Source organism: Ranitomeya variabilis, chromosome 7 (genome assembly GCF_051348905.1).
Source record: "Ranitomeya variabilis isolate aRanVar5 chromosome 7, aRanVar5.hap1, whole genome shotgun sequence".
Taxonomy (NCBI): Eukaryota; Metazoa; Chordata; class Amphibia; order Anura; family Dendrobatidae; genus Ranitomeya; species Ranitomeya variabilis.
Window position 1 is genome coordinate 136143497 of NC_135238.1, and position 18763 is coordinate 136162259.

Consider the following 18763-nt stretch of genomic DNA (forward strand, 5'->3'; position numbering starts at 1 on the left):
CAGCAGATGAAGGAGGATTACTGGAACTGGTGTATGCAGCAGGAACTCAGAGCAGAGTAGCAGGATAACCCCACAGGTTCACAGGAGCAGGTATATAGCCAGGGAGTAATCGGAGTCAGGAGCTGGATGGAAGGCAGAATACTCTAGCACAGACTGAAGGCTGGGGTGGAGTTTTATAGCAGAAAGACAGTACACATGAGACCAAAGACGCCATCTTGGAAAAGGGCAGTAATGCACAAAAAGGTAATAAAAAATGTTCAGAGTCCTGACATTACTCCCTCATTAGAAGCGGCCTCAGGACGATCCTGGACCTGGTTTCTCAGGGAATCTCTGATGAAAACGAGAAATATTCTGTTGGGCATTGATGTTTTCCACAGGCTCCCAGGAGTCTTCCTCAGGGAGATATCCTTGCCATCTTATCAGATATTGGAGCCGATTCCTGCGAATCCTGGAATCAACAATTTCCTCCACCACAAATTGTTCTTGCCCATCAATCACCACAGGCTGCGGAGGTGGCACAACACGTCCCTGGAAGCTATTAGGAGATACAGGCTTTAGTAAAGATACATGAAAAACTGGGTGTACCTTCATAGTCCTAGGCAGCTTCAGCCGGCAGGCCACAGAGCTCACAATACCGTTGATCTTGAAAGGGCCAATGAATTTCTGTCCAAGTTTTTGTGAAGGAACGTTTAACTTCAGATTCTTAGTTGCTAACCACACGGAATCTCCTACCTTGAACATGGGTGCAGGTTTACGGAATCTATCAGCCGATCTCTTATAACTTTCTTGAGCTGTGGTCCGGGATTCCTTCAGAACCTCCAGATTTTGACTCATCGCAGTCAGCCGTTCCTCCACTCCCGGAACCGGAGAATTAATTGGAGACCTAGGTAAGATACACGGATGATAACCCAGATTGGCAAAGAAAGGTGTAAATTTAGTGGAGGCGCACTGAGAATTGTTATATGAAAATTCGGCTAACGGCAGCAACTCCAACCAATCACCCTGGAGATGGCTGACATAGCATCTTAGATATTGTTCCAGCGTCTGGTTGGTACGCTCAGTCTGACCATTTGTCTGGGGATGATAAGCAGAAGAGAGACAGACATTAATATTGAGTGCAGAGCAAAACCCCTTCCAGAATCTTGAAGTGAACTGCACTCCACGGTCAGAGATGATCTCATCCGGAACCCCATGCAACCGAAAGACATTCTGTATAATCAAGTTCACCGTATCTTTAGCTGAGGAGAGGCCGGTGCACGGAACAAAATGAGCAGCTTTAGTCAGGCGATCAACTACCACCATGATTGTATTCATGTCCCCCGATGTAGGCAGCTCCACAATAAAGTCCATTGATATAGACCCCCAAGGGCAGACGGAACAGGTAATGGTTGTAGAAGACCCGTAGGTGCCACATGAGGAGTCTTGTAATGAGCACATACCTCGCAAGAGAGAACATAGTCCTTGGTATCCTTCAGGCAAGTTGGCCACCAGAAGAATCGGCTCAGGAACTCTTGTGTCTTCTGTACTCCCCTGTGACCAGCCAACTTGGAGTCATGTACCAACTTGAGGATCTGCAGACGGACGACCTCAGGGACGTAGACACATCGATCTCTGAACCACATGCCACCCTTAAAGACAAGATTAATATCCACAGGTGGGTTGGCCAGAAATACATCACCGTCATAGGCCTCCCTGCACTCCTTCCACAAGTCCTGATCGTGGATAACTCCGATGAAATTGGCATCAGATAGAATGGTCTTGGATGGAGCTCCAGGTACGGAATCCGCAGTATGGATTCGGGATAAAGCATCAGCCTTCCCATTACGAGAACCTGGACGGTACGAGATAACAAAGTTAAATATATTTAAAAATAAGTTCCAACGAGCCTGATGAGGAGAAAGACATCTAGAAGATCTAAGGAACTCTAAATTGCGATGGTCAGTTAGCACTATGATCTGTTGTGCAGCTCCTTGCTGATGATGCCTCCATTCTTTGAAAGCCGCAATAATAGCCAGCAATTCCTCGTCTCCCACGTCATAATTCTTTGTTGCTGAGGTTAGTCTATGGGAAAAGAAAGCACAAGGATGTAGCAGACCCTTCTCTCCAGTTTTTTGGGAGAGAATAGCCCCCAAAGCATTATCAGAAGCGACCACCTCCACAATGAAAGAAAGTGTTGGATCTGGGTGTATCAATAGCGGTGCTGATGTGAAACAGATCTTAAGCCGATCAAAAGCTTCTTGAGCCTGTGATGACCACTTAAAGGGCTTTTCCTTCTTTGTCAAGGAAGTAATGGGACTGACAATATCAGAAAAATTTCGAATGAAGCGTCTGTAGAAATTTGCAAAACCAATAAAACGTTGGACCTCCTTAACGTTCTTGGGTACCGGCCAGTCAAGGATAGCCTGAATCTTACCAGATTCTATGTTCAGCCCCTGGGGAGAGATGATATAACCTAAGAACTGTATCTCAGAACGATGGAACTCGGATTTCTCCGGCTTAATATACAGATGGTTCTCTTTCAGACATCTTAAAACAGTTTTGACATGTTCTTCATGTTCCTGTAGAGAGTCAGAAAAGATTAGTATATCGTCCAAATAGATCACTACAAACCGGTCCAACAAATCTCTGAAAATGTCATTAGCAAGGTGTTGAAATGTTGCAGGGGCGTTACAAAGCCCAAAGGGCATCACAAGAGATTCAAAGTGTCCATACTGGCATCTGAATGCTGTCTTCCACTCATCCCCTGGACGAATATGCACCAAATTATAAGCACCACGAAGATCCAGTTTAGAGAACACCTTAGCATGGCGGACTCTTTCCAGTAATTCGGGAATCAGAGGCAAAGGGTAACGATTTCGTACGGTTACCTTATTGAGTTCCCGATAGTCAACACAGGATCTCAGGGTCCCATCCTTCTTCTTTACAAAAAAGATAGGTGCCCCTGCTGGTGAGGAAGAAGGATGTATGAAGCCTTTGGCCAGATTTTCATCAATATACTCCTTTAAGGCTTGAAGCTCAGGTGCCGCCAAAGGGTATACGTTACCAAAAGGAATAGTTGCCCCAGGAAGCAACTCAATGGGACAGTCATAATGCCTGTGTGGAGGAAGCTGATCTGCATTCTTCTTGTCACAGATGTCAGAGAACTCTTTATATGCTGGAGGTAAAGAAAATACCTGTACATGTGGTTCCGTAGCCGTGGACTCAGGGACAGCTTCTGTTAACGCTGAGTTGCTCCTTGTTGGAAAGATTATCTCCTTGGTCTCCCAGGTGATAATTGGGTTCTGAGAACGCAACCAAGGAATGCCTAAAATCACAGGAAAATGAGAAGAAATTAGCAAGAAAGAAAGTTGCTCCTGATGATTAGGCTCCAACAAAATTTCGAGAGGTATAGTCTCCTGATCCACAGGCCCAGAGATTAAAGGTGACCCATCCACTGTTTCCATGGTAATTAGAAAGGCTCTTTGCTGAATTTCAATACCATGTTCCTTGGCAAATGCGATATCCATGAAATTGCCACCTGCACCAGAGTCAATCATAGCTGCGCTGGAAATCCACTGTCCTGAACACAGGATCTTAATAGGGAGAGAACAGTGAGAGTTCTTTTCCTTAAGCTCCTTCAGGGGTGAAGTCATAGAAAGTGAATGGAATACAGCGTTTAAAGGCAGGCTACATTCAGAGATGTCAGATTCATCATCACAGTTGTCATACTCCCCTACTGCTGCTAGCACCTTGTTAGGCCGTCTAGGACACTTAGGACAATTGATCAAGAAGTGGTCAGACTTGCCGCAGTAGAAACATAGACTTTCACGAAGGCGATGCTCCCGGCATTCATTGATCTTGCGCCTCTGAACGGAATCAATTTGCATGGGCACTTCCTCCACCTCCCGATATGTTTTACCTGCAGGCTCTTTGGAAGGAAGGGAAAAGTTAGAAATACGGTTATATGCAGCAAACTTCTCCTGCCTACGCTCAGTAAGGCGAATGTCAATGCGCACACAATGCTGTTTAAATGTCTCTAGCTCTTGTGGTGACTCAGAGCGAGCTAGTTCATCTTTTACAATACTAGACAGACCCCTTTTAAAAATAGGCAATTGTGCATAACTGTCCCAATTGGTATCTACCGCTAATCTCCTGAATTCAGTAGCATACTCAATAACAGAATGTTTTGCCTGGCGTAAAGGCAATAAAGCAGATTCAGCGGTTGCACGGCGATTAGGATCATCAAACATTAATGCCATCGCGGCCAAGAAATCATCCAAGTTATTTAACCGTGGGTCACGAGACTCAATCATCGGATTCGCCCAGGCGAGCACTCGTGCGGTCAGCAGCATTATTACATACAATACTTTGGATCTATCATTAGGAAAGCGGTCAGCATGCACATCAAAATATAGCATACATTGATTCACAAAGCCACGAAATTTGTCGCGATCACCATTAAATCTGAATGGGGGCAACTTAGGTGGGCTAGCTGGTGGCGGTTGCCCAGGGGGAAAAGTCACTTGTGCAACTATTTGCGTGCTTATGTCCTGAAAAGCCCGTCCATACTGGGACTCTATGCCAGCAAGTTTGTTTTCCTGGGCTGCCATGCGGGTGCTTAAGTCCTGCAAAGTTTGTCCAAACACTTGTTGATTGTGTTCAAAGCTTCCAAACTTCTTCTGCAGACCTTCCACATCTTTCTGCAGTGATCTAATTATGGAAAACACCTGCTCTAGTCTGCTTTCTGCAGTCATTGTTCCAGCAGTCTCCTTTTTTCTTTTTAGGCTAGAGTATCCTTTAATAATTATAGGGGATGTTGTGAATTCTATTTTTGGGCTCCCTCTAGTGGTCACAAGCGGTACTGTGTAGTGTTGTCTTTCTGCAGGTTGGCTGCATCAGCTGGTTCGTTATCCTTGGTTGGTTTCCTATTTAGCTCACCTGGAGACTCAGATCCTTGCCTGCTATCAATGTATTCAGTGCTCTTCAGATTCCTTGTGGCTACCTTGCTCCCAGTCTCTCCAAGACAAGCTAAGTTTTTGTTTGATCATTTTTTGATTATCAGTGTTCATTATGTTTTTAGTCCAGCTCGCTAAAATGTGATTTCTTCGCTTGCTGGTTGCTCTAGGGGACTGAGTTTCTCCCCCCCCCACACCGTTAGTTGGTGCGGGGGTTCTTGAAATCTCAGTGTGGATATTTTGTAAGGGTTTTTTACTGACCGCACAGACCCCTTTACTATTTTCTGCTATCTAGTATTAGTGGGCCTCATTTGCTAAATCTGTTTTCACCCCTGTGTATGTGCCTTCCTCTTACCTCACCGTTATTATATGTTGGGGGCTTCTATTTCTTTGGGAATTATTTCTCTGGAGGCAAGAGAGGTCTTTCTTTCTCTCCAGGGGTAGTTAGTTCCTCAGGCTGGCTCGAGACGTCTAGGATTTTTAGGCACGTTCACCGGCTACTTCTAGTGTGTTTGGATAGGTTCAGATTTGCGGTCAGTCCAGTTTTCCACCTTCCTAGAGCTTGTCCTATGTTTGTTACTTAGCTGGAGTAATTTGTGATCCTCAACCACTAAGGATCATAACAGTATAGCAGGACCAAAAAGTGTTTAATGCATCGCAGAAGTGGGATAAAAAGAAGACCTGAGTACATTTTTTTTTTCCTTTGCTGCAGTCTGTTTAGCTTCTTTCATCCCCTTGAACTCTGGGTGGTTTTGAGCTCAGCTGCAGACATGAATGTTCAGACTCTGACTTCTAGTGTGGATCATCTTACTGCACGGGTGCAAAGTATTCAGGATTTTGTGATTCGTAGCCCTATGTCAGAACCAAAGATACCCATTCCTGAGTTGTTTTCTGGAGATAGATCTAGGTTTCAAAATTTTAAGAATAATTGTAAGTTATTTCTATCTCTGAGACCTCGTTCCTCTGGTGATTCCGCTCAGCAAGTTAAAATTGTTATCTCCTTGTTGCGTGGCGACCCTCAAGATTGGGCTTTCTCTCTGGCGCCAGGAGATCCTGCTTTGCTTAATGTAGATGCATTTTTTCTGGCTCTTGGACTGCTTTATGAGAAGCCTAATCTTGAGAATCAGGCAGAAAAAGCGTTGCTGGCTATCTCTCAAGGTCAGGATGAAGCAGAGGTGTATTGTCAAAAATTTTGGAAATGGTCGGTGCTTACTCAGTGGAATGAGTGTGCCCTGGCTGCAAATTTCAGAGAAGGTCTTTCTGAGGCCGTTAAGAATGTTATGGTGGGGTTTCCCACCCCTACAAGTCTGAGTGATTCTATGGCTTTAGCCATTCAGGTTGATCGGCGTTTGCGGGAGCGCAAATCTGCTCATCCTTTGGCGGTATTTTCTGGACAGAGACCTGAGTCTATGCAATGTGACCGAACTTTGACCAGAATTGAGCGACAAAGTCATAGACGTCAAAATGGGTTGTGCTTCTACTGTGGTGATTCTACTCATGTTATCTCAGCATGCTCTAAACGCTTAAAAAAAAATCGCTAAACCTGTCACCATTGGTACTATACAGCCTAAATTTATTTTGTCTGTTACTTTGATTTGTTCTTTGTCGTCCTACCCGGTTATGGCTTTTGTGGATTCGGGTGCTGCCCTGAATCTGATGGATTTGTCGTTTGCCAGGCGCTGTGGTTTTGTCCTGGAGCCTTTGGAATTTCCTATTCCTCTGAGGGGAATTGATGCTACGCCATTGGCTGAGAATAAGCCTCAGTATTGGACGCAAATGACCATGTGCATGACTCCCGTACATCAGGAGGTGATTCGCTTTCTCGTTCTGCATAATTTGCATGATGTTGTCGTTTTGGGTCTGCCATGGCTGCAAGCTCATAATCCAGTTTTAGATTGGAAAGCTATGTCTGTGTCAAGTTGGGGTTGTCAGGGAATTCATGGCGATACTCCGTTGGTGTCTATTGCTTCTTCCACTCCTTCTGAGGTCCCTGAGTTTTTGTCTGACTACCAGGATGTATTTGATGAGCCCAGGTCCAGTGCCCTGCCCCCTCATAGGGATTGTGACTGTGCTATAAATTTAATTCCTGGTAGTAAATTCTCTAAGGGACGACTTTTTAATTTGTCTATACCAGAGCATGCCGCGATGCGGAGTTATATAAAGGAGTCTTTGGAGAAGGGACATATTCGCCCATCCTCTTCCCCTCTTGGTGCAGGATTTTTTTTTGTGGCCAAGAAGGACGGTTCTTTGAGACCTTGTATAGATTATCGTCTTCTGAATAAAATTACAGTCAAATTTCAGTATCCTTTGCCACTATTGTCTGATTTGTTTGCTCGGATTAAGGGTGCCAGTTGGTTCACCAAGATAGATCTCCGTGGTGCGTATAACCTTGTGCGCATTAAGCAGGGAGATGAATGGAAAACAGCATTTAATACGCCCGAAGGCCATTTTGAGTACTTAGTGATGCCTTTTGGACTCTCTAATGCTCCTTCTGTGTTTCAGTCCTTCATGCATGATATCTTCCGAGAATATCTGGATAAATTTATGATTGTTTATTTGGATGACATTTTGGTCTTTTCTGATGATTGGGAGTCCCATGTGAAGCAGGTCAGGATGGTGTTTCAGGTCCTGCGTGCTAATGCTTTATTTGTGAAGGGCTCAAAATGCCTCTTCGGAGTACAGAAGGTCTCCTTTTTGGGTTTTATTTTTTCTCCTTCTACTGTGGAGATGGACCCAGTCAAGGTCCAGGCTATTCATGACTGGACTCAGCCCACGTCTGTTAAGAGTCTTCAGAAGTTTTTGGGGTTTGCTAATTTTTACCGTCGTTTCATCTCTAATTTTTCTAGCGTGGTTAAACCTTTGACGGATTTGACCAAGAAGGGTTCTGATGTGACTAATTGGTCTCCTGCGGCCGTGGAGGCCTTTCGGGAGCTGAAGCACCGGTTTTCTTCAGCTCCAGTCTTATGTCAGCCAGATGTCTCTCTCCCCTTCCAGGTCGAGGTTGATTCTTCTGAGATTGGAGCAGGGGCTGTTTTGTCGCAGAGAAGCTCTGTGATGAAGCCATGTGCTTTCTTTTCAAGAAAGTTTTCGCCTGCCGAGCGGAATTATGATGTTGGTAATTGTGAGTTGTTGGCTATGAAGTGGGCATTTGAGGAGTGGCGACATTGGCTCGAAGGAGCTAAACATCGTGTGGTGGTCTTGACTGATCACAAAAATCTGATTTACCTTGAATCTGCCAAGCGCCTGAATCCTAGACAGGCTCGTTGGTCGTTGTTTTTCTCCATTTCAACTTCGTGGTCTCATACCTGCCTGGTCCGAAGAACGTGAAAGCTGATGCACTTTCTAGGAGTTTTGTGCCTGACTCTCTGGGAGTTTCTGAGCCGGCTGGTATTCTCAGAGAGGGAGTGATTTTGTCTGCCAATTCCCCAGATTTGCGATGAGTGCTGCAGAAATTTCAGGCGGATAGACCTGACCGTTGTCCACCAGAGAGACTGTTTGTCCCGGATAGATGGACCAGCAGAGTTATTTCCGAGGAACATTCTTCGGTGTTGGCGGGTCATCCTGGGATTTTTGGTACCAGAGATTTGGTGGCTAGGTCCTTCTGGTGGCCTTCCTTGTCGCGGGATGTGCGTTCCTTTGTGCAGTCTTGTGGGATTTGTGCTCGGGCTAAGCCTTGCTGTTCTCGTGCCAGCGGTTTGCTTTTGCCTTTGCCTGTTCCGAAAAGGCCTTGGACACACATTTCCATGGATTTTATTTCGGATCTTCCAGTATCTCAGAAAATGTCTGTCATCTGGGTGGTGTGTGATCGTTTTTCCAAGATGGTCCATTTGGTGCCCTTGCCTAAGTTGCCTTCTTCCTCCGATTTGGTTCCTCTATTTTTTCAGAATGTGGTTCGCTTGCACGGCATTCCTGAAAATATTGTGTCTGATAGAGGATACCAGTTTGTGTCCAGGTTTTGGCGGACTTTTTGTGCTAAGATGGGCATTGATTTGTCTTTTTCGTCGGCCTTCCATCCTCAGACTAATGGCCAAACCGAACGAACTAATCAGACGTTGGAAACTTATTTGAGATGTTTTGTTTCTGCTGATCAGGATGATTGGGTGACTTTTTTGCCTTTGGCCGAGTTTGCCCTTAATAATCGGGCTAGTTCTGCTACTTTGGTTTCACCTTTTTTCTGCAATTCTGGTTTCCATCCTCGTTTTTCCTCGGGTCAGGTTGAGTCTTCTGACTTTCCTGGGGTGGATTCTGTGGTGGATAGGTTGCAGCAGATTTGGAACCATGTGGTGGACAATTTGAGGTTGTCACAGGAGAAGGCTCAGCGCTTTGCCAACCGCCGCCGCGGTGTGGGTCCCCGACTTCGTGTTGGGGATTTGGTGTGGCTGTCTTCTCGGTATGTTCCTATGAAGGTCTCCTCTCCTAAATTCAAGCCTCGCTTCATCGGTCCTTATAAGATCTTGGAAATCCTTAACCCGGTGTCTTTTCGTTTGGATCTCCCAGCATCGTTTGCCATTCATAATGTGTTCCATAGGTCTTTGTTGCGGAGGTATGTGGAACCACAGGTTCCTTCTGTTGAGCCTCCTGCTCCGGTGCTGGTCGAGGGCGAATTGGAGTACGTGGTGGAGAAGATTTTGGATTCTCGTATCTCTAGACGGAGGCTTCAGTATTTGGTTAAGTGGAAGGGCTATGGTCAGGAGGATAATTCCTGGGTTGTCGCCTCTGATGTTCATGCGGCCGATTTGGTTCGTGCCTTCCACGCGGCTCATCCTGATCGCCCTGGGGTTCTTGATGAGGGTTCGGTGACCCCTCCTCAAGGGGGGGGTACTGTTGTGAATTCTATTTTTGGGCTCCCTCTAGTGGTCACAAGCGGTACTGTGTAGTGTTGTCTTTCTGCAGGTTGGCTGCATCAGCTGGTTCGTTATCCTTGGTTGGTTTCCTATTTAGCTCACCTGGAGACTCAGTTCCTTGCCTGCTATCAATGTATTCAGTGCTCTTCAGATTCCTTGTGGCTACCTTGCTCCCAGTCTCTCCAAGACAAGCTAAGTTTTTGTTTGATCATTTTTTGATTATCAGTGTTCATTATGTTTTTAGTCCAGCTCGCTAAAATGTGATTTCTTCGCTTGCTGGTTGCTCTAGGGGACTGAGTTTCTCCCCCCACACCGTTGGTTGGTGTGGGGGTTCTTGAAATCTCAGACTGGATATTTTGTAAGGGTTTTTTACTGACCGCATAGATTCCCTTTTCTATTTTCTGCTATCTAGTATTAGTGGGCCTCATTTGCTGAATCTGCTTTCACACCTGTGTATGTGCCTTCCTCTTACCTCACCGTTATTATCTGTTGGGGGCTTCTATATCTTTGGGGATTATTTCTCTGGAGGCAAGAGAGGTCTTTCTTTCTCTCTAGGGGTAGTTAGTTCCTCAGGCTGGCTCAAGACGTCTAGGATTTTTAGGCACGTTCACCGGCTACTTCTAGTGTGTTTGGATAGGTTCAGATTTGCGGTCAGTCCAGTTTGCCACCTCCCTAGAGCTTGTCCTATGTTTGTTACTTAGCTGGAGTAATTTGTGATCCTCAACCACTAAGGATCATAACAGGGGATAACTCAGGAGACTCTTTTCGTGGAACAACAAAACTACAGGACACAGTTTTATAAGTGGTAAAGTCTATATTATCACACGGTGATTCAAACAGGTGCAGAGAGAAACTCAAGTCCACAACACTTGGTGCAAATATCAAATGCAGCTCAGCAGTCTATAGGAAACTTCAGAGGAAAATGCAATCACGCAGAAAGTCTATGAAGCACAATTATTCTTGAAGATACTTGACACGAATAAGTCCTTGCTTAGTCCAAAACACAGATAGATATGCTTATAAGGCAGTTCAAATAATATCTTAGCTCAACCAGGGAGGTCTGGGTAACAGTCTCAGGTTCTTGCAAAGCAGCAACAGCTTACATGTCCAGCAAATGCAGATGGAAGTAAACATGAGCAGCAGAAGAAAGTAAACACGAGCAGCAGATGAAGGAGGATTACTGGAACTGGTGTATGCAGCAGGAACTCAGAGCAGAGTAGCAGGATAACCCCACATGTTCACAGGAGCAGATATATAGCCTGGGAGTAAACGGAGTCAGGAGCTGGATGCAAGGCAGAATACTCTAGCACAGACTGAAGGCTGGGGTGGAGTTTTATAGCAGGAAGACACAGTGCACATGAGACCAAAGACACCATCTTGGAAAAGGGTAGTAATGCATAAAAAGGTAATAAAAAATGTTCAGAGTCCTGACAATGTTATTGTAAGGTTGATCTAATTATGTTTCATGGGATGAGACACCTGGCTGTGGAAATTTATTCAATTGATTATTTAGGGAATCTTTGCGATTATAGCATACTATTTATAATGATTTGTCCGTGTGAATAATAAATCTTAAAGGATTTTCTGAACATGCACTGATGAACTTTATGTATCACTTGTCACTTATGCATTTTTATTAATTTTTCTTATTGTTCTTAATGATTGTATTAATGAGAAATGTATGTGTTTCTTATAAAAACTTGTCACTCCTATGTATTCACTGCTTGAGAAAGGATACTATATCCGAAACGTTGCCACGCCGTTTGGGCAATAAAGTCCACTTTTTTTGAGTTTTTCTGTGCTGTTTTCCTTTTTTATTTCTATTTTGAAAGCCATTTGAATATTGGTTGGGGAAAATTTGCACGTCATCAAGGTAGTGTCTGATGCTGTTCCAATTTTTTCTCTTTATATATATATATATATATATATATATATATATATATATATATCTAATATATAAAGCTGAATGTGTGTGTGTGTGTATGTATGTATGTATGTATGTATGTCCGGGATTGGCATCTGAACCGTCGCAGCTACAGCCACAAAATTTTGCACAGTCACACGTCTGGACCCCGAGAGCGTCATAGGCTATGTTGTGAGGTGAAATTTTAACCCCGCGCTTTCCAATTCACCAAACAATTTTGCCCCTATCTACATAATGGGGAAAAAGTGAAAGGAAAAGTGTTGGAGGCGTCGCAGCTACAGGCACAAAAATTTGCACAGTCACACGTCTGGACCCCGAGAGCGTCATAGGCTATGTTGTGAGGTGAAATTTTAACCCCGCGCTTTCCAATTCACCAAACATTTTTGCCCCTATCTACATAATGGGGAAAATATGAAAGGAAAAGTGTTGGAGGCAAATTAACAGCTGCCAGATGTGAACAAGGGGGACTTAAAGAATGAGAGTGATGGCGCCAAAGAGTATATACTGTACAGTTGCTAAGGTGGGGCCCCGACATGGGATAATCACCACACCACCACGGGGATATGAACACACACACAAAATGCGCCACACACTACCACGTGCTCGAACACATATACCACCCTCAGCGCACATTTCACCACACATACACCAACCTCACCACATAAAAGTAGAAACACAAAAGTCGCCGCTCAAAACTCGCCACGCGCAAAAATCTCCACATGCAAAATTCGCCACACGTGCAAAACTCACCTCATGGAAAACTCGCCACACGCAAAACTTGCACACGCAGAAAAATTGCCACACGCAGAAAAATTGCCACATACACAAAAGTTGCAACACATGCAAAAGTTGCCTCACACAAAACTTGCACATACTCAAAAGGCACCACACATAAAACTCGCCACGCGCAAAACTCGCCATGCGCAAAACTTGCTGCACACAACTTGCTACACTAACCTGTCACATGCAACTCGACACACAAAAAGTTGCTACACACATGTCGCCACACAAAACTCATCTCACAAAAGTCCCTACATGCATGTCGCCACACGCAACTCAACACACACAACTTGACACACGAAACTCGCCCTAAAACACACACAAGTCTGGTATTATCCTTCAAAAATAAAAATCTGATTAATAAGCAGACAAACTACAAGAGCAACAAATGTACCATATAGGAATCCGGCAGCTGTCAGTCACATGACCAGTCTATTATGTGTATGTGTGAGCTAATATATACTGCCAGGGGGAGGGCTTACTGTTGGCTGGGGATTTATCAGGCTGCCATTTTAGCTTACAAATACTGAGGTAAAAATACTGACCAAATAACGTGTGAACGAGGGCTAATACAGGAGGAGATGACATACAGTTATATACTATATACAGGAGGAGATGACACACAGGTATATACTATTTACAGGGGAGATGACACACAGGTATATGCTATATACAGGAGGAGATGACACACAGATATATACTATATACAGGAGAGATGACACACAGGTATATACTATATAGAGGAGGAGATGACATACAGGTACATACTACATACAGGAGGAGATGACATACAGGTATATACTATATACAGGAGGAGATGACACACAGGTATATACTATATACAGGAGCAGATTACCTACAGGTATATAGTATATACAGGAGGAGATGACATACAGGTATATGCTATGTATAGGAGGAGATGACATACAGGTATATACTATATACAGAAGGAGATGACACACAGATATATACTATATATAGGTGAGATGACACACAGGTATATACTATATACAGGAGATTACATACAGGTATATCTAATATATAAAGCTGAATGTGTGTATGTATGTATGTGTGTATGTCCGGGATTGGCATCTGCACCGTCGCAGCTACAGCCACAAAATTTTGCACAGTCACACGTCTGGACCCCGAGAGCGTCATAGGCTATGTTGTGAGGTGAAATTTTAACCCCGCGCATTCCAATTCACCAAACAATTTTGCCCCTATCTACATAATGGGGAAAAAGTGAAGGGAAAAGTGTTGGAGGAAAATTGACAGCTGCCAGATGTGAACAATGAGGACTTAAAGAATGAGAGCGATGGTGCCAAAGAGTATATACCGTACAGTTGCTAAGGTGGGGCCCCGACATGGGATACTCACCACACACTGGGATGTGAACACAAACACAAAATGCGCCACACACTACCACGTGCTTGAACACATATACCACCCTCAGCACACATTTCACCACACACACACCAACCTCGCCACATAAAAGTCGAAACACAAAAGTCACCACTCAAAACTCGCAACGCGCAAAACTCGCTACATGCAAAACTCGCCATATGCAAAACTAGGCTCACGCAAAACTCGCCACACGTGCAAAACTCACCTCATGGAAAACTCACCTCATGCAAAACTTGCACACACAGAAAAATTGCCACATGTACAAAAGTTGCACCACATGCAAAAGTTGCCTCACATAAAACTTGCACATACTCAAAACGCACCACACATAAAACTCGCCACGCGCAAAACTCGCCATGCACAAATCTTGCTGCACACAACTTGCTACACTAACCTGTCACATGCAACTCGACACACAAAATGTTGCTACACGCATGTCACCACACAAAACTCATCTCACAAAAGTCGCTACATGCATGTCGCCACACGCAACTCAACACACACAACTTGACACATGAAACTCACCCTAAAACACACACAAGTCTGGTATTGTCCTTCAAAAATAAAAATCTGATTAATAAGCAGACAAACTACAAGAGCAACAAATGTACCATATAGGAAATACGGCAGCTGTCAGTCACATGGCCTGTCTATTATGTGTATGTGTGAGCTAATATATACTGCCAGGGGGGAGGGCTTCCTGTTGGCTGGGGATTTATCAGGCTGCCAATAGCAACCAATCACAGCTCAGCTTCTATTTTGCTACAGTTAATTAACCTGAGCTCTGATTGGTTAATATAGGCAACAAAGACATTCTCAGTATAACAAAGCTAATATATGTTGTGAAATTCTTCTATTAGCTTAGTTTTTGCCTTTTAATAATTACATTTCTATCTATTTGTTTTGTGGTTTTTGTGTGCAGAATAAATTTTTGTTAACACATTCTATTTTGCTAACAGCAGTCATTAACCCGGGCGAAGCCGGGTAGTACAGCTAGTATATATATATATTGTATAAGCTGATGAACTGGACTCCCATTCAGGTGCTGCACCATCAGCAGTCATTTGATATTCTAACAAGAGACCGGACTATGTAATAAAAATGGGTTCTGTGAATAATAAAAATAACAAGAATACACTATATAAGAGACAGTGCTGTACATAACAGCAGAGGAAGCTATATAATAAGGTACGGCACCATATATAACTAGGGAGGATAAGGGACGGTGTTATACATAATAAAGGCGGAAACTATGTAACTGAGGAGTGTACTATACATAAGTGAGTACACTATATACTAAGGGACTCTTCTACACATAATAAGTGAGTACACTATATACTAAGGGACAGTGCTATACATAAGTGAATGCACTATATACTAAGGGACTGCTATACATAATGAATGATTGCACTATATACTAGGGGACTGTTCTATACATAATAAGAGAGTACACTATATACTAAGGGACTGTGCTACACATAAGTGAGTACACTATATAATTAGGGACTGTGCTACACATAATAAGTGAGTACACTATATACTAAGGGACTGCACTATACATAAGTGAGTACACTATGTACATTTTTTTTAGGGACCACATCACATTTGAAGTCATTTTGAGGGGTCTATATGATAGAAAATAACCAAGTGTAACACCACTATAAAAACTGCACCCCTAAAGGTGCTCAAAACCACATTCAAGAAGTTCACCCTTCTGGTGCTTCACAGGAATTTTTGCAATGTTAAAAAAAAAAATGAACATTTAATTTTTTTTCACAAAAAATTTACTTCAGCTCCAATTTGTTCTATTTTCACAAGGGTAACAGGAGAAAATGGACCCCAAAAGTTGTTGTACAATTTGGCCTGAGCACCCAGATACCACATATGTGGGGGTAAACCACTGTTTGGGCACATGGCAGAGCTTGGAAGGGAAGAAGCGCCTTTTGACTTTTCAATGCAAAATTGGCTGGAATTGAGATGGGACCTCATGTTGCGTTTGGAGAGCCACTTATGTGCCTAAACATTGAAACTCTCCACAATTGACACCATTTTACAAAGTAGACCCCCTAAGGATCTTATCTAGATGTGTTGTGAGAGCTTTGAACCCCCAAGTGTTTCACTACAGTTTATGACGCAGAGCCATGAAAATAAAAATTCTTTTTTTTTCCACAAAAAATATCTTTAACACCCAGTTTTGTATTTTCCCAAGGGTAACAGGAGAAATTGGTCCCCAAAAGTTGTTTTCCAATTTGCCCTGAGTGCGCTGATACCCCATATGTGGGGGGGAACCACCTTTTGGGCGCATGGCAGAGCTCAGAAGGGAAGGAGCGCCATTTGGAATGCAGACAGATGGATTGGTCTGCAGGCGTCACGTTTCATTTGCAGAGCCCCTGATGTACCTAAACATTAGAAACCCCCAACAAGTGACCCCATATTGGAACCTAGACCCCCCAAGGAACTTATCTAGATGTGTTGTGAGAATTTTGAACCCCCAAGTATTTCACTGCAGTTTATAACGCAGAGCCGTGAAAATAAAAAATAATTTTTTTCCTACAAAAATGGTTTTTTAGCCCCCCCAAATCATTTTTTTCCTACAAAAATGGTTTTTTAGCCCCCCAAATTTTTATTTTCCCAAAGGTAACAAGAAAAATTGGACCCCAGAAGTTGTTGTCCAATTTGTCCTGAGTACGCTGATACCCCATATGTTGGGGTAAACCCCTGTTTGGGCGCACGGGAGAGATCGGAAGGGAAGGAGCACTGTTTTACTTTTTCAACGCAGAATTGGCTGGAATTGAGATCGGATGCCATGTCGTGTTTGGAGAGCCCTGATGTGCCTAAACAGTGGAAACCCCCAATTCTAACTGAAACCCTAACCCAAACACACCCTAACCCCAACTCCAACACACCCCTAACCCTAATCCCAACCATAACCCTAATCGCACCCTTAACCCTGACACACCCCTAACCCTAATCCAAACCGTAAATGTAATCAAAACCCTAACCCTAGCTCCAACCCTAACCCTAGCCCTAACCCTAGCACTAAATGGAAATAAATACATTTTTTTAATTTTTTTATTTTTCCCTAATTAAGGGGGTGATGAAGGGGGGATTGATTTACTTTTATAGCGGGTTTTTTAGTGGACTTTTATGACTGGCATCCATCACACACTAAAAGACGCTTTTTATTGCAAAAAATATTTTTTTGCATTACCACATTTTGAGAGCTATAATTTTTCCATATTTTGGTTCACAGAGTCTTGTGAGGTCTTGTTTTTTGCGGGACGAGTTGACGTTTTTATTGGTAACATTTTCGGGCAGGTTACATTTTTTGATCGCTTTTTATTCCGATCTTTGTGAGGCAGTATGACCAAAAAACAGCTATTCATGAATTTCTTTTGGGGGGGCGTTTATACCGTTCCGCGTTTGGTAAAATGGATAAAGCAATTTTATTCTTCGGGTCAGTACGATTACAGCGATACCTCATTTATATCTTTTTTTAGGTTTTGGCCCTTTTATATGATAAAAACTATTTTATAGAAAAAATAATTATTTTTGCATCACTTTATTCTGAGGACTATAACTTTTTTATTTTTTCGCTGATAATGCTGTATGTCAGCTCGTTTTTGCGGGACAAGACAATGTATTCAGCGGTACCATAGTTATTTATATCCGTTTTTTTGATCGCGTGCTATTCCACTTTTTGTTCGGAGGTATGATAATAAAGCGATGTTTTTTGCCTCTTTTTTTTTTTTTTTTTACGGTGTTCACTGAAGGAGTTAACTAGTGGGACAATTTATTGGTCGGGTCGTTACAGACGCGGCGATAATATATATATGTGTACTTTTATTGTTTTTTTTATTTAGATAAATGTATTTATGGGAACAATATTTTTTTTCTTTATTTAGGAATTTTTTTTTTTTCTTTTGTACACAAATATATATTTTTTACTTTATAACATTGCCCCAGGGGGGGGGGCATCATGTTATAAGGTCATATCGCTGATCTGATACTTTGCAGAGCATTGTGTCAGATCAGCGATCTGACATGCAGGGCTGCAGGCTTACCAGCACCTGCTCTGAGCAGGCGCTTGGTAAGCCACCTACCTGCAGGACCCGAATGCAACCCCGCGCTATGCTTCCCTATGCCCCCGGAACGCTGCGATCATGTTTGATCACAGTGTGCCGGGGGTTAATGTGCCGGGGGCGGTCCGTGACCGCTCCTGGCACATAGTGCCGGATGTCAGCTGCAATAATCAGCTGACACCCGGCTGCGATCGGCCGCTCTCCCCCCGTGAGCGCGGCCGATCCCTATGACGTACTATTCCGTCCCTGGAAATTAAGTCCCAGGTCACCTTACGGAATAGTACGTCAAATGGGATTAAGGGGTTAAAAAGGTTCCTTAGTCTGTTTCAGTAGGCTCCACAATCATGGGGAAGACTGCTGACTTGACAGATGTCCAGGAGGCAGTCATTGCCGCACCCACAAGGAGGGTAAGCTACAAAAGGTCATTGCTATACAAGCTGGCTGTTCACAGAGTAATGTATCCAAGCATATTAATGGAAAGTTGAGTAGAAGGAAAAAATGTGGTAGAAAAAGGTGCACAAGCAACTGGGATAACCTCAACCTTGAACGGATTGTTAAGAAAAGGCCTTTCAAAAATTTGGGGGAGATTCACAAGGAGTGGACTGCTGCTGGAGTAATTGCTTCAAGAGCCACCACACACAGACGTATCCAGGACATGGGCTACAAGTGTCGCATTCCTTGTGTCAAGCCACTCATGATCCATAGATGCCAGAAGCGTCTTACTTGGGCCAAGGAGAAAAAGAACTGCACTGTTGCTCAGTGGTCCAAAGTGTTGTTTTCAGGTGAAAGTAAATT

The 18763-nt window shown here is 43.5% G+C and overlaps 1 long non-coding RNA gene across 1 annotated transcript in view; it reads right to left on the minus strand.

Moving 5' to 3' along the window:
* Nucleotides 1-410: 410 nt before the first annotated feature.
* LOC143785536 (uncharacterized) overlaps nt 411-18763 on the minus strand; it is a 185782-nt gene continuing 167429 nt past the window's right edge. The window contains exon 3 of the long non-coding RNA XR_013218008.1: nt 411-528. This is a non-coding gene — a long non-coding RNA (uncharacterized LOC143785536). The remainder of the gene's footprint in view (nt 529-18763) is intronic.